This window comes from Nelumbo lutea, chromosome 3, assembly GCF_056320005.1.
Source record: "Nelumbo lutea isolate HS-2025 chromosome 3, American lotus-T2T, whole genome shotgun sequence".
In the NCBI taxonomy this organism is placed as follows: domain Eukaryota; kingdom Viridiplantae; phylum Streptophyta; class Magnoliopsida; order Proteales; family Nelumbonaceae; genus Nelumbo; species Nelumbo lutea.
In genome coordinates, this window is record NC_142686.1 from 112,261,069 (window position 1) to 112,272,730 (window position 11,662).

Genomic DNA, 11,662 nt, shown 5'->3' on the forward strand with positions numbered 1-11,662 from the left:
AATGTAATGGGCCTGTAATAATACTTTTAGGGATGTGAAGATTTGAACCCAAGCACTCATGATTATAAAGGCCATGGTCTCACTTAACCAATCAATTACTTAAATTATTTGATCATTTATTTTTAATTTAATATTTAAATATGTACAATAAGTAATGTAAAAGGTGATATTTGCAAAATTTAAATTTAAATTATAAGCTTTGAACCATATAATGATAATCTACATATTAAATTATTCAATTTAATCAATAAAGATAATACAAATTTTAAACTATATATTATATTTATTAAAAATCAATTTTTTAAAGAACATACTTCTTTTTTCTTTTTAATGAAGAACAAAGAAAGAACAAGTTTCATGGATAGACCCTAGAACTGACTCCGAAACTGTCAAGACTAGAACCGACCTTCGAGATAGGTCCCACAGAATAGGTTTCAGGTTTTTCTGTGAAACCGAACTGAATCCACCCATACTGATCCCTACAGCCATCCCCTTCGAAACAGGTCCCAATATTTTATCATACCCTTATTCCAAAGTCGAGATGAGTCTCTAGACTTGATTTGGCCCCAAATAGATTTTTGTTCGAGACATTTTCCCGCAGAACTGAGATCACCTTAAACGCATGATTTTCAGTACAGAAGCGTCAAACATAATTTCATTATTAGAGCAATATTATGATGTTCAACTCCTACCAAATGTATTTTCCACTATTTTCTGCACAAAAACTAATTTGTAGAGGTCATCAAATCTGTCTAGACCTGTATTCTCCTGTCTATCCAGTCAAAAAAAAAAGAAAAAAAAAAGAAAAAGAAAAAGGAAATTTCGGGTTTGGTCATAAGTTTTTCATCCAAGCTTCCCATACGTGTACTTATATACAATTTTTTTTTAGTGATTTTGAATATACATTTACAATAAGATGAATTTCATTAGCATATGTAATTAAGTCTAAATGTCCATCCCATTGAACTGGGCATAGATAGGCTCAGGTGAAAGTTAGGCTGGGTCAAGGCAACTAAAAATGCTCTTATAACACCATGAACAAATTATGAGAATTGACCATTTCGATTCCGATTCTTTACCCCTTCTTTAGGAATGAAATCCATTCCTGCTGATTTTAACTCCCATTCTCATTCTTGTCCGAACCAAATAGATTATGAGAATGGATCATTCCGATTCCGATTTTGGAAGATTTCAATTTTAATTCCGATTTTGATTCTGATTCCAACTGAGAACCAAACAGACCCTAAAAGTTTTTGTTAACTTTTGCTTCAAAATTGACCTTGTCTTATTTATTTTTGAAATAAAATAAGAAGTAAATAGTGTGAGACAGAAAACAAGATTATATGGTCCCATTTTATATGAGAGAGAATCAAAGTAGGAGGAAGGTGATACAAATTTTACATCAATTTTTTAAACTAAGTTTGGAAAGAGTACAACTATAAACATGTATAACACAACAGATATAAAATATGAGGTTTTACACTCTACATATTTGTATTTGTACTCCTTCCAAATTGAGCCTATATGCAAAATTTGCATTGCTAGCAAATGAAACAAGATATAATGCAAATCATAGTTGCAAACTTACAAACAAACAGATGCAAAATTTACATTTAACTTAGATTTACATCAAACACTGCCTTAAGCCACTGGGTTATATCTCATTTGCTGAAAATAAGAGAGAAATAGAGAGGTCGAGGGAGCTCCATTGTTACCGATATCAGTCAGACAGGCATAACCCAAGCTTTGCTTGGCTTGGCTGAATGGGTGCTTTTGCACGAGTTGTGTCTTAGTCATTTTGAAGTTCGAATTGAGCTATGGTTAAAAAGTCAATATTGACCCACTGGTGTTTGTATTGGTGTTCCAATAGCTAAGATGTGGCTTGGCATCCCTTCAAATGTGGAGGTGCATGATCCAACTCACATAACTACAGGTCTACAAGCTCTCTTATCCTTGGTAAGGTCAAAAGACTTCATACCTATTAGGACACGAGTTGGGATTCCTACCAATAAATGACGTTCCAACATGATTTGACATTACCATCTCATCATGAGACTGGAAGTCTAGGATCCACCATAAAACTAACACATGACTTACACACACAAACCTTAGGTTAAGTTTGAAAAAAGTGCAAATGCAAATACAAAGTTTTGCACTTTATATCTTTTATACTCGCAAGCTCAGTTTAGGAGTATTAATATAAATATGTACAGTATAAATACATGCAAAATAATACAAAATACAAGGTTTTGTATTCTCTACATATTTGTATTTCTTTTTGTTAGAATGGGCTAACCTTTTGACCCGGGAACCAGACCTTCGGTTTTAAAAACCTTGATACGGGTGCTATTTCCGTCCAGGAAATGGAATCTACTTGTGCGAGTAGATCCCCACGTGAGAGCAACCAAGTAATTACAATAATTAATGGAATATACTGATTATTATAGTAATTAATTATTGTAATTTAATAATTACTGATTATTACAGTAATTTAATAAATATATAATTAGTGATTATAATTAATAATTACTATTATTATAAATATTGTTAATAACTAGATATTTACTTTAAAATTGTAAATACTGTTATTAAAAAATACTGTTAATACATTACTGATTATTACAGTAATTTAATAAATATATAATTAGTGATTATAATTAATAATTACTGTTATTATAAATATTGTTAATAAATAGATATTTACTTTAAATTAAAATTATAAATATTGTTAATAAATTTAGTCATTATTGTTATATTAAAAATAATAAAAAATGTTATTAAAAGAATTGTTATTGATTATTTAATAAAATATTATAATTACTAACTATTACTGATAAATACTATTAATTTAATTTAATTTTGGTATTTATTAATTTAATGAATATTGTTAATAAATCCTATTCATAAATTTAATATTTATTGTTATATTAAAAATAACTAAATAATATTATTAAAACTATCATTAATGATTATTTAATTAAATAGTATAATTACTTACTATTATTGGTAAATGTTATTAATAACGTTCTGACAACTAACTGTTCGACCATCTGGTTCGAATGGATGATCCATTTTGACAACAAAAATTACAAGCAAAAAATTACAGAATTGTTCTGGCCATCGGGTTTTAGGTTGATGGTTCGATCATCTGGTTCAAACGAACGGTCTATTCTGACAACAAAAATTATAGGCAAAATATTGAGTTCGTGAGGTTCATTAAAGAGTATCATACGTGTTTTGTCATTCAAGCATGTGACTCATATGACCCAAAAACAGAACCGTTCTGGACACTGATTTTTGGGTCATTGGTTTGACTGTTCAGTTTGAGCGGATGACCCATTCTAACAACAAAAAATTATGGAACCATTATGGCCATTGGTTTTTGGGTTGATGGTTCAATCGTTCGGTTCGAACAGACGGCCCGTTCTAACAACAAAAAATTATAAGCAAAAAATTACGGAACCGTTCTGGCATCGATTTTTGGGTTGACAATTTGATCATTCGGTTCAAATGGACAACCCATTATGACAACAAAAATTACAAGCAAAAAATTGAGTATGTGTGGTTCATTAAGCAACACCATACGTGTTATGTCATTCAAGCGTGTACTCATACAACCCGAAAATGGAACTGTTTTGGCCACTGGTTTTTGGGTTGACGGTTCGACCGTTTGATTCGAACAGACAACCCATTCTAACAACAAAAATAAAAAAATAAAAAAATGGCCAAAAACCATTGAACGGGTCAACGAGTTAACGATTTGACCACTCGGGTCAATGGGTCGTTGATCGATTCAACGGTTTTTGGCTAGGGACTAGGATTGGGGTAAAATGGAACTGGTTACCTGTACGGTTCCCAATTAAAAAAATAAAAAAAAATGGACAACCCATCCTAACAAAAAAAAACTACAAGCAAAAAACTGAGTGTGCGAGGTCTATTAAGCAGTACTATACGTGTTATGTCATTTGAGCGTGTGACTCATACGACCTGAAAATGGAACTATTCTGACCATCGGTTTTTGGGTCGATAGTTCGACTGTTTGGTTCGAACGGATGGCCCGTTCTAACAACAAAAAAAAAAGGACAAAAAACCATTGATGGATCAACAGTTCGACCACCTCAGTCAATGGGTCGTTGATTGATTCAATGATTTTTTGCCAAGGACTGAGATTAGGATAAAACGGAACCAGTTTCCTAGATGGTTCTCAATTAAAAAAAATAAAAAAATGGCCAAAAACCATTGAACGGGTCAGCGGGTTAACGGTTCGACTGTTCGGGTTAATGGGTCGTTGACCGATTCAATGGTTTTTGGCCAAGAACCAGGTCAACGGGTTGATAATTCCATTCCATCCCCAGGGAAGCAGGGCCCCTCCACTAGTTATATTGTAAATTAAAAAGGAAATGTCAAGCAACGAAATACAACCAAGAAAAACCTTTAGATCACCAATCAGTTCTATTTAATGCGACATCCATTGATAAATCATTGGTGCTTAAATAATTTCTCACTATCACACATGTCCTTTTTTGTCTATCTCTATCCTTTCAAACCAATTGGATCTCCTTCCAACAAAAAACACAACTCAACACCTTCTCAAATCCCAACATGATTTAACACCACGTATGTGTTTGGTATAGCTTCCATTTATTAAATAAACCTTTCTACTTGATTTGTCTTCAAAGCCGAGAAAAGTATTTGATAAACCATTTATTGACAACTAGGCACCCCACCATATCATTAGAACAATGAATAAACACTCAACTATTGGGGGAAGCAAGGATGGAGTTAGAATTTTTTCTTGAAGGGGGTCAAAACATAAGTGAAATTTAAATGGGTTTTATGGAAATTTTGAAGGCATAGGTGGGGGTGGGGGGGAACCATAGCTCCCCTCTGCCACTCCTTAGCTCTGACGCTGGGGAGAAGTATTAAAATAAAGCTTCCCCCAACGATTAGTGTGTACATAAATCAAAATCCACTTTTGTGAATATCAATATGTACAAATGAACATGATGGGAAAAATGATGATTTGGCAATAACATAATGGATGCCCATGGAACAAAGCACATGCCACATCGCACCATGAAATTAGGACCCACCCAAAAACTAGAAGCCACCATTTATAAGATATGTGGTGTTGGATCATGTTGAATGTTGAACATATATTGTTGGTAGGAAATCTACAGGGATTCCTTTCTAACACCTTCAACTTATAACAAATCACTTCTCACATTACAATGATCTTCCATGCACATGATCAAGTCATCAAACCATCCCAATATACTTGTCTCTTGTTATCACATGTTAAAATTACTATTAATTGGATTCCCTTAAATGATTAATCTATGACAATCATGTGGGTTTAAAATGGCTACAATTGATAGTACGCGATTTGGTTCTCCTTGTTGGTGGACAGCTCCAATGCTGTGCTGAGTAAATCACCTAGTTGAGCTATAAGAGAGAGATCAAAGTGTTCGGGTTGCTTTACTCAGGGTGGACACTCTGATGCTTAAGTCAGCGAACTTAGAATGTGATTGCATGAATGCAAGAGAATTAGTCTGCTTGAGAGTTAAATCACACATACCTTGTGTGGTTGAAGGTGAGGCCTTTATATAGATGAGCTGCTGTGAGCCTCGCGAACTGTGTCTGGGATCTCCGGCCCTTCTGGTTAGGAGGTGGTTTCACGCTTGGAGGTGAACTCCACATAAGAGGGTAATGTTTATCCAATCATGCCTGAAGAGGGCGGGGTGATAACCGGCTCTTCCAACATGGCATTGTGATCCCAGGGAAGTCGAAGATGATAGTCTGCTTAAGGGGGAAGTCACCCGACACGTTAGGCAGGTCACTAACTAAAGTCGGATTAGATCGGCGGAAGCTGCCTCTTATTGGATTTGAACTAGTCGAATTAGATTGGCTCTTCGCTTTCTTCCATGGTCATTCTTCTAATATTGGATTTGAATAAATCGTTCTTCTAATACGATTTATTCTCTTTGTTTCATAGGTTAGTGTTTCATGGGATTTTATTGGATTCGATATTCTATTGGAGTTTATTCTTTTGTTTTAATTCACTGTCGTTTTTTAAGTTTCTATTGTTTGTGTATTAACTCTCACAGCTAGCATCTATATTACTCAGCATTCCAGAGTTACCCTGCTTCATAGGTTACTAACTAGCATACCTCAAGAAATGCTTTGAGGGTACTTATTTTTGATCTACCTCACCCTGTTTCTCATTTTCTTTCTATTATTTCCATGCAGTTTCTAAAGCACCTATCCGACCTGGGAACCAAATACTCAGGGAAAGCAATTCCTTGCTACTGTAAACAGTTTTCGCTCATCTGGGTGCTTTCAGCTCATCAACTCCTTTCTTTCGAGAAAGTGTGTTTCCAGCACAATGATGGGGTCATCCAGAACATGCCACTCAGTCTCAACCAAACAGTCAAGGAAGCTATGCTGATCAATCCTCACCATCTATAGTCAAGGAGTTTGTGCCTAATGGGAATGAGGGTTCATCATCTATAGTGGATTCTCCTTTCTCTGACTATTACAGTGAATTTACTTCTTGCACAGGATGATTACCCGTGCATATCAATCATTCTAACAAGAAAAACAAGAGTTTTCTCAAGAGATTCTTGGGATCACCTTCCCTTGAGGATGATCAAACAATTTTTGAACTTGTATCTTTTGCTCTCTTTTTTTATCAAGTAGAAATAAGAATAGTTTCAGCCTTTCAGGGCACCTAACCCTTTTACCACTTTACCACTTATACAGATTTTTCTTCTTTTTATTGATTTTTTACACTTGTAATATGTTATATATGGAAAACCAAGACTTGGGTTGATTTGCCACTCCACTCAACTGAGTCAGATTTTTGTCTCATACCAAGAAAAAAATCTTGGTTTTCCAATAATAAAAGTTCTAGGAGAGATGAGAAAGAGAATATAAATGATAAAATATCATAAAGCACAAAGTGTTGTATATTTCTAGTGCCAAAACAGTCCTAGAATTTTCTATACACAGGTTTCCAAAACATTCTACTGTTTAAATGCATCATTGTTAGTCACTGGTATATAAATTTCACTTCTGGGAAGGAAATTATAAGGATTAAAGGTTTTCCCCTTCATCATTAATTAAGATCAGAATAAAGAGATCCACCCAATCTGACATGGTTAGACAAGCACCTGCACACATCCTCTTTGGAAAAGATATTTTTCATAGTCTAATAGATCTTATTTATTATCTTCAAGATACTTTACTTATCCATGCTCATCTCTCTGATTTAAGGGTGAATTTCTGAATGAATCAACATGTGATTTCTCAATCAGCTATAAATTTGTCACTCGGTAGTCCAAATGAACAGGTGTAATAAGAAAATACTTTGGTATATATATTACCTTCTCAAGCCTATTCCCAATCCTTAGTCCCCAAAACCCCAACGAGCTTATTTATGGACCAAACATGTAAGGGAAAGTAGGAAACATGGAAGAGGAGGACCTGCTCAAAAAATTCAAATCAAGGAAAAGAAAACAGAGTATTACAATTATATAGGGAAATTTTCAGGAACATAATAAGAGGCATTATGATTTATAACATTGCATGGAATTAAATCATTTCAGGTTGGTAATATTATAACTCAGTTCACAAGTTCACCATCCAAAATGGAGTCACGGAAGAAATTGTTTAAAAAGGTGAAATCAGATCTCATAAAACTTATCAATATTCAATAGTTGCTTCATTTTGACAAATGAAATTATGGTCAAATTGATGTGAAAGACTTATGAAATATGTTTCTTTTTACATGGCTTCTAAACAACTCAATCTGATCTTCCATTGAAAAACAAGCAAACTTAATATGAGCTAAACCTAGGCTGTATAGTCAGGTTAAGGGCTTTGACAATCCAATCCAGATTCTAGTTCCAAGGGAATGTGTATAGATAGATAAACATAAGTGGGTTTTTTCTTATCAAAACACATTAAACCAGCAGCTATGTGTGCTAATGGAATGCTATTTATCTTCTGGTTCAGTTTCCTTTTGATTTTGGTCAAATAGCGGAAAGGGTTTATCATCTACACATGGGATTTATTTTCCATTTCTAGTTCAAACAATAGTTACTTATTCATGTTTAAGAAAAAATTGACTTAAATTGGAAGTTTCTTTTAGGAAGGTTTCTCTTCAGAATAGTTTGTGATCAGGTCAAAACAGATTAGAAGACACCATCTCATCTTATTTGAATCTTGGTCTAATACATTTGATAGGACATTAGCAACATGGACCACAGCACTTAAGAGGGGAAATTTAAAAATTCTAGAATTTTGGACTGCTTGTTCGAATATGAGGTGCTTTAATCATTGCATCAAAAATTCCGTAGAAAAATATTGTTCAGTTGCTTTATGATTAAAAATCCATAGCTATGCATTACGTCAAAAGTAATCCAAATTGGTTTTTATGTTGAATATCCATAGCCATGCATTACAATTATTATACAACAATGGGTGCTTTTCATTAAAATAACATTGCGAGTTGGGGATATAACTGTGCAACATAAAAATGAGTGCTTTTCAAGCAAGGGCTTTATAAAGCCTATTGCCCTTCTTGCTTGGATCAAGTCCAATTCATCCATAATTATTTGCACTTACATGCATTCAAATTAGTGCATATTTGGTTGCATTAAAGACATAAGAAGTACCAAATTCAAATACAAACTAAGGCCATGGCCAGCAAGCAACCAACTAACAACTAATACATCCGAAAGGATTTTTCTTTTTCACTTTTTTTATCACATAAAAAACCATATTATAAACTCAAATGGATATCTCCATCACCTGCTGTCAATGTTTTGTTTCTTTCAGTCCAAACAAAAACAAGTAGCCTAAAAAAAAAAAAGTAATCAAGATGCTTTCCTGTAGAAACTTATATACTTGAAAATATTGTAAAATCCCAATTCATGGTTGGGAAAAGTGTAGGTCTTGATTGCTCAGCTGCTCCTGTCCTTGTAAACTAATAAGTCTTTCAACTTGATGATTCTGGACCCCCACAGATCCGAAATACAATGGTGCAGCTTGAGATTGTACATGTTCCTATCATCAGTGATTGAAGAGTTAGACTAAGCCATTTTTTATGGGAACTTAAACATGAAAATTACAGTAAGTGCTACCCTTTTGCTGAAGTATGGCTATCAATAAGTGAATTCTGAGTACCCCAGAGCAATGACCATTTATAGACCCAACCTATGGAGAATTGACTCTACTTCAAATTAAGAGTTAAAAATTAACCCAAAGCAAATTCCAATTGCTTCAAAAGTAAGACAAACCTATAGGTATCCATAGTGAAGCTGAAACAAGGACTTTAACTGTAAAATAACCATCAAATTGACCAAAACTGGAAATGCTTGAGAAAACTTTGTTCATAACTGGGAGAAAACTGTTTGCTCCATAAAATTTTCTTTTGTTTCCATGTGACATCAGGACTGTAATATTGTTATTGAGTGACCAAGAGAACTTATTTCTATAGCAATAAGCAAAAGAGTTAAAGTAAACAATATTTTTGTTATTAATATCATTTGAAATATATCCAGTAACAATTCTGTTTTTGTAGGAAATCAACAGAGTTAAGTGAACATTTACTGATAGCCATACTGACATCATTTGAAATACCTCCAATAACTACACTGTTTTTGTTGTGCATGTTCCTATAACCAAGGTATTGTTTATAGATGGATGGACTTCTTTGGTGACTTCTCAGACTTGGTAGTCCCTTCAATTCAACAATTAATATAAGGTGGGTAAACAAAGAAAAAAAAAAGATTATACTGTAGAGAACACTGATGTGGGCCCCACAGCTACGGTCCCACTGTGTTCGTAGGGTAGAAGATGTTCTAGTCTGCCTAGGGTTAGCTATTGGTCATTTAGTTGTTTCAGTTGTTATTTATTTCAGTCTTATTTTTTGCTCTATTTGTTATGTAAAGACTAAGGGCAGATCTGTCCTTTCCATGTAACGAGCATAACCTATAAATATTAATTAAAGTGGCGGCGGCAGGACATTAAGCTTCTGCTCCTCCTTTCAACCCTTGTGTTCTACTGCTTCTCCTCCCTCTTCCTCTTCTTTCCTCTTACCTTTCTTCTTATCTTCAATCCTAAAATCCATTAGGGTACAAGACTGATAACAGTCCTGAACTTCTACTTGGTATCAGAGCTAGGGCTTCTCATGTGAGTCTAGTCCAGCCGACCACATGAGAACCATCTAAGGCTGGAAGCTGAGAAAGTAGAGTTTGTTGACTGGTTCTTGGAGATCTCCAGAGGATTAGCAGCTGTTTGAAGAAATGCCACAGTTGCAGCGAGTTGGTGATCAGGAAGAATCAGAGAAGGCTAGGGTTCGATTAACCTTGGTAGGCAGCGAACTGCATCCTATTGTAAGTCTTTTATTTTTTGAGAGAAGTAACATCAGAGAAGATAGGTTGGACCTATCCAACAAGGGTGGCCAAACCACTCTAGGGTTTTATGTCTCTATTCTCTAGGGTTTTGTCTTATCCCTGTGGCAAATCATAGTATTAGGCCAAACCTTGTGATCTTATCCCTGCGGCAAATCCTAGTATTAGGCCGAACCTTGTGATCTTATCCCTGCGGCAAACCCTAATAGTTCTCCTCAACATTGATCAATTTTAGGGTTTCATATTAACCTTAATACAAACCTTATCCGTACGGTACTGTCTGGAGTGTACGACTCTTAGGATTGATTAAAACCTCAAATTGGCTTCAGCATATCAGAGTGCTCCTCAAACTGTTTTTCAGTTTTCTTTTGGGGTTTCGAACACTTCTAAAGGGGTGAAAACAGTTCGGACGGTTGCTGTTGTGTGTGGTTATTGATTTCAGATCAGTCTTATACATGTTTCATGCACATCTACCGTGAGTACAGATTGGTTCTATACTGATTTTGTGACTGTGGTTGGAGTCCTAGTGCTGGTTTTGACTGTAGTAACCATAATTTTGAGACTTCTGGTTCTTGACCGAAATGGAGTTTAAGAATCAGGCAGAAGGAAACTTTGGGAACAGCAGTTATGGTGGTGGTTCTGAGACAGGTTTTCAGATTACAATCGTAAAGTTTGATGGATCAAACTATTTGGAATGGGCCCAATCAGCCATGATGGCTATTGGGGGAAGGGGCAAAGTAGGGTATCTCTTGGGAGATGTGGCAGAACCTTCTAAGAGAGACCCTATGTATACCAAGTGGGTCCAAGAAAACTACTTGGTTATGACATGGCTCTGTAATTCTATGCAGCCCCATATCAGCCGAAATTACTTATGGGCAAAGACAGCCAAGGAGATATGGAATGTGATGAAAGAGACTTACTCCCAACCCCTTAATGTTGCCAGAGCATATGAGTTGAAATGTGAGGTGAATTCCCTTAAACAAGGAGAGAAACCGGTGTCGGTCTACTTCTCTACCTTGAAGTCCCTATGGCATGGGATTGATCACTTAGAGACTCTTGAGTGGGAGAGTCCCAAAGATGCTCAGATACATAGAAAGCACATTGAGACAAACAGAGTGTTTGAGTTCCTGGCAGGACTGAATGCAGAATATGATATTGTGAGGCAGCAGATTTTGACCAGAGATAGTGTGACCCTCTCTCAGGCATACTCCTTAGTGCACAGTGAAGAGACCAGGAGGAAAGTC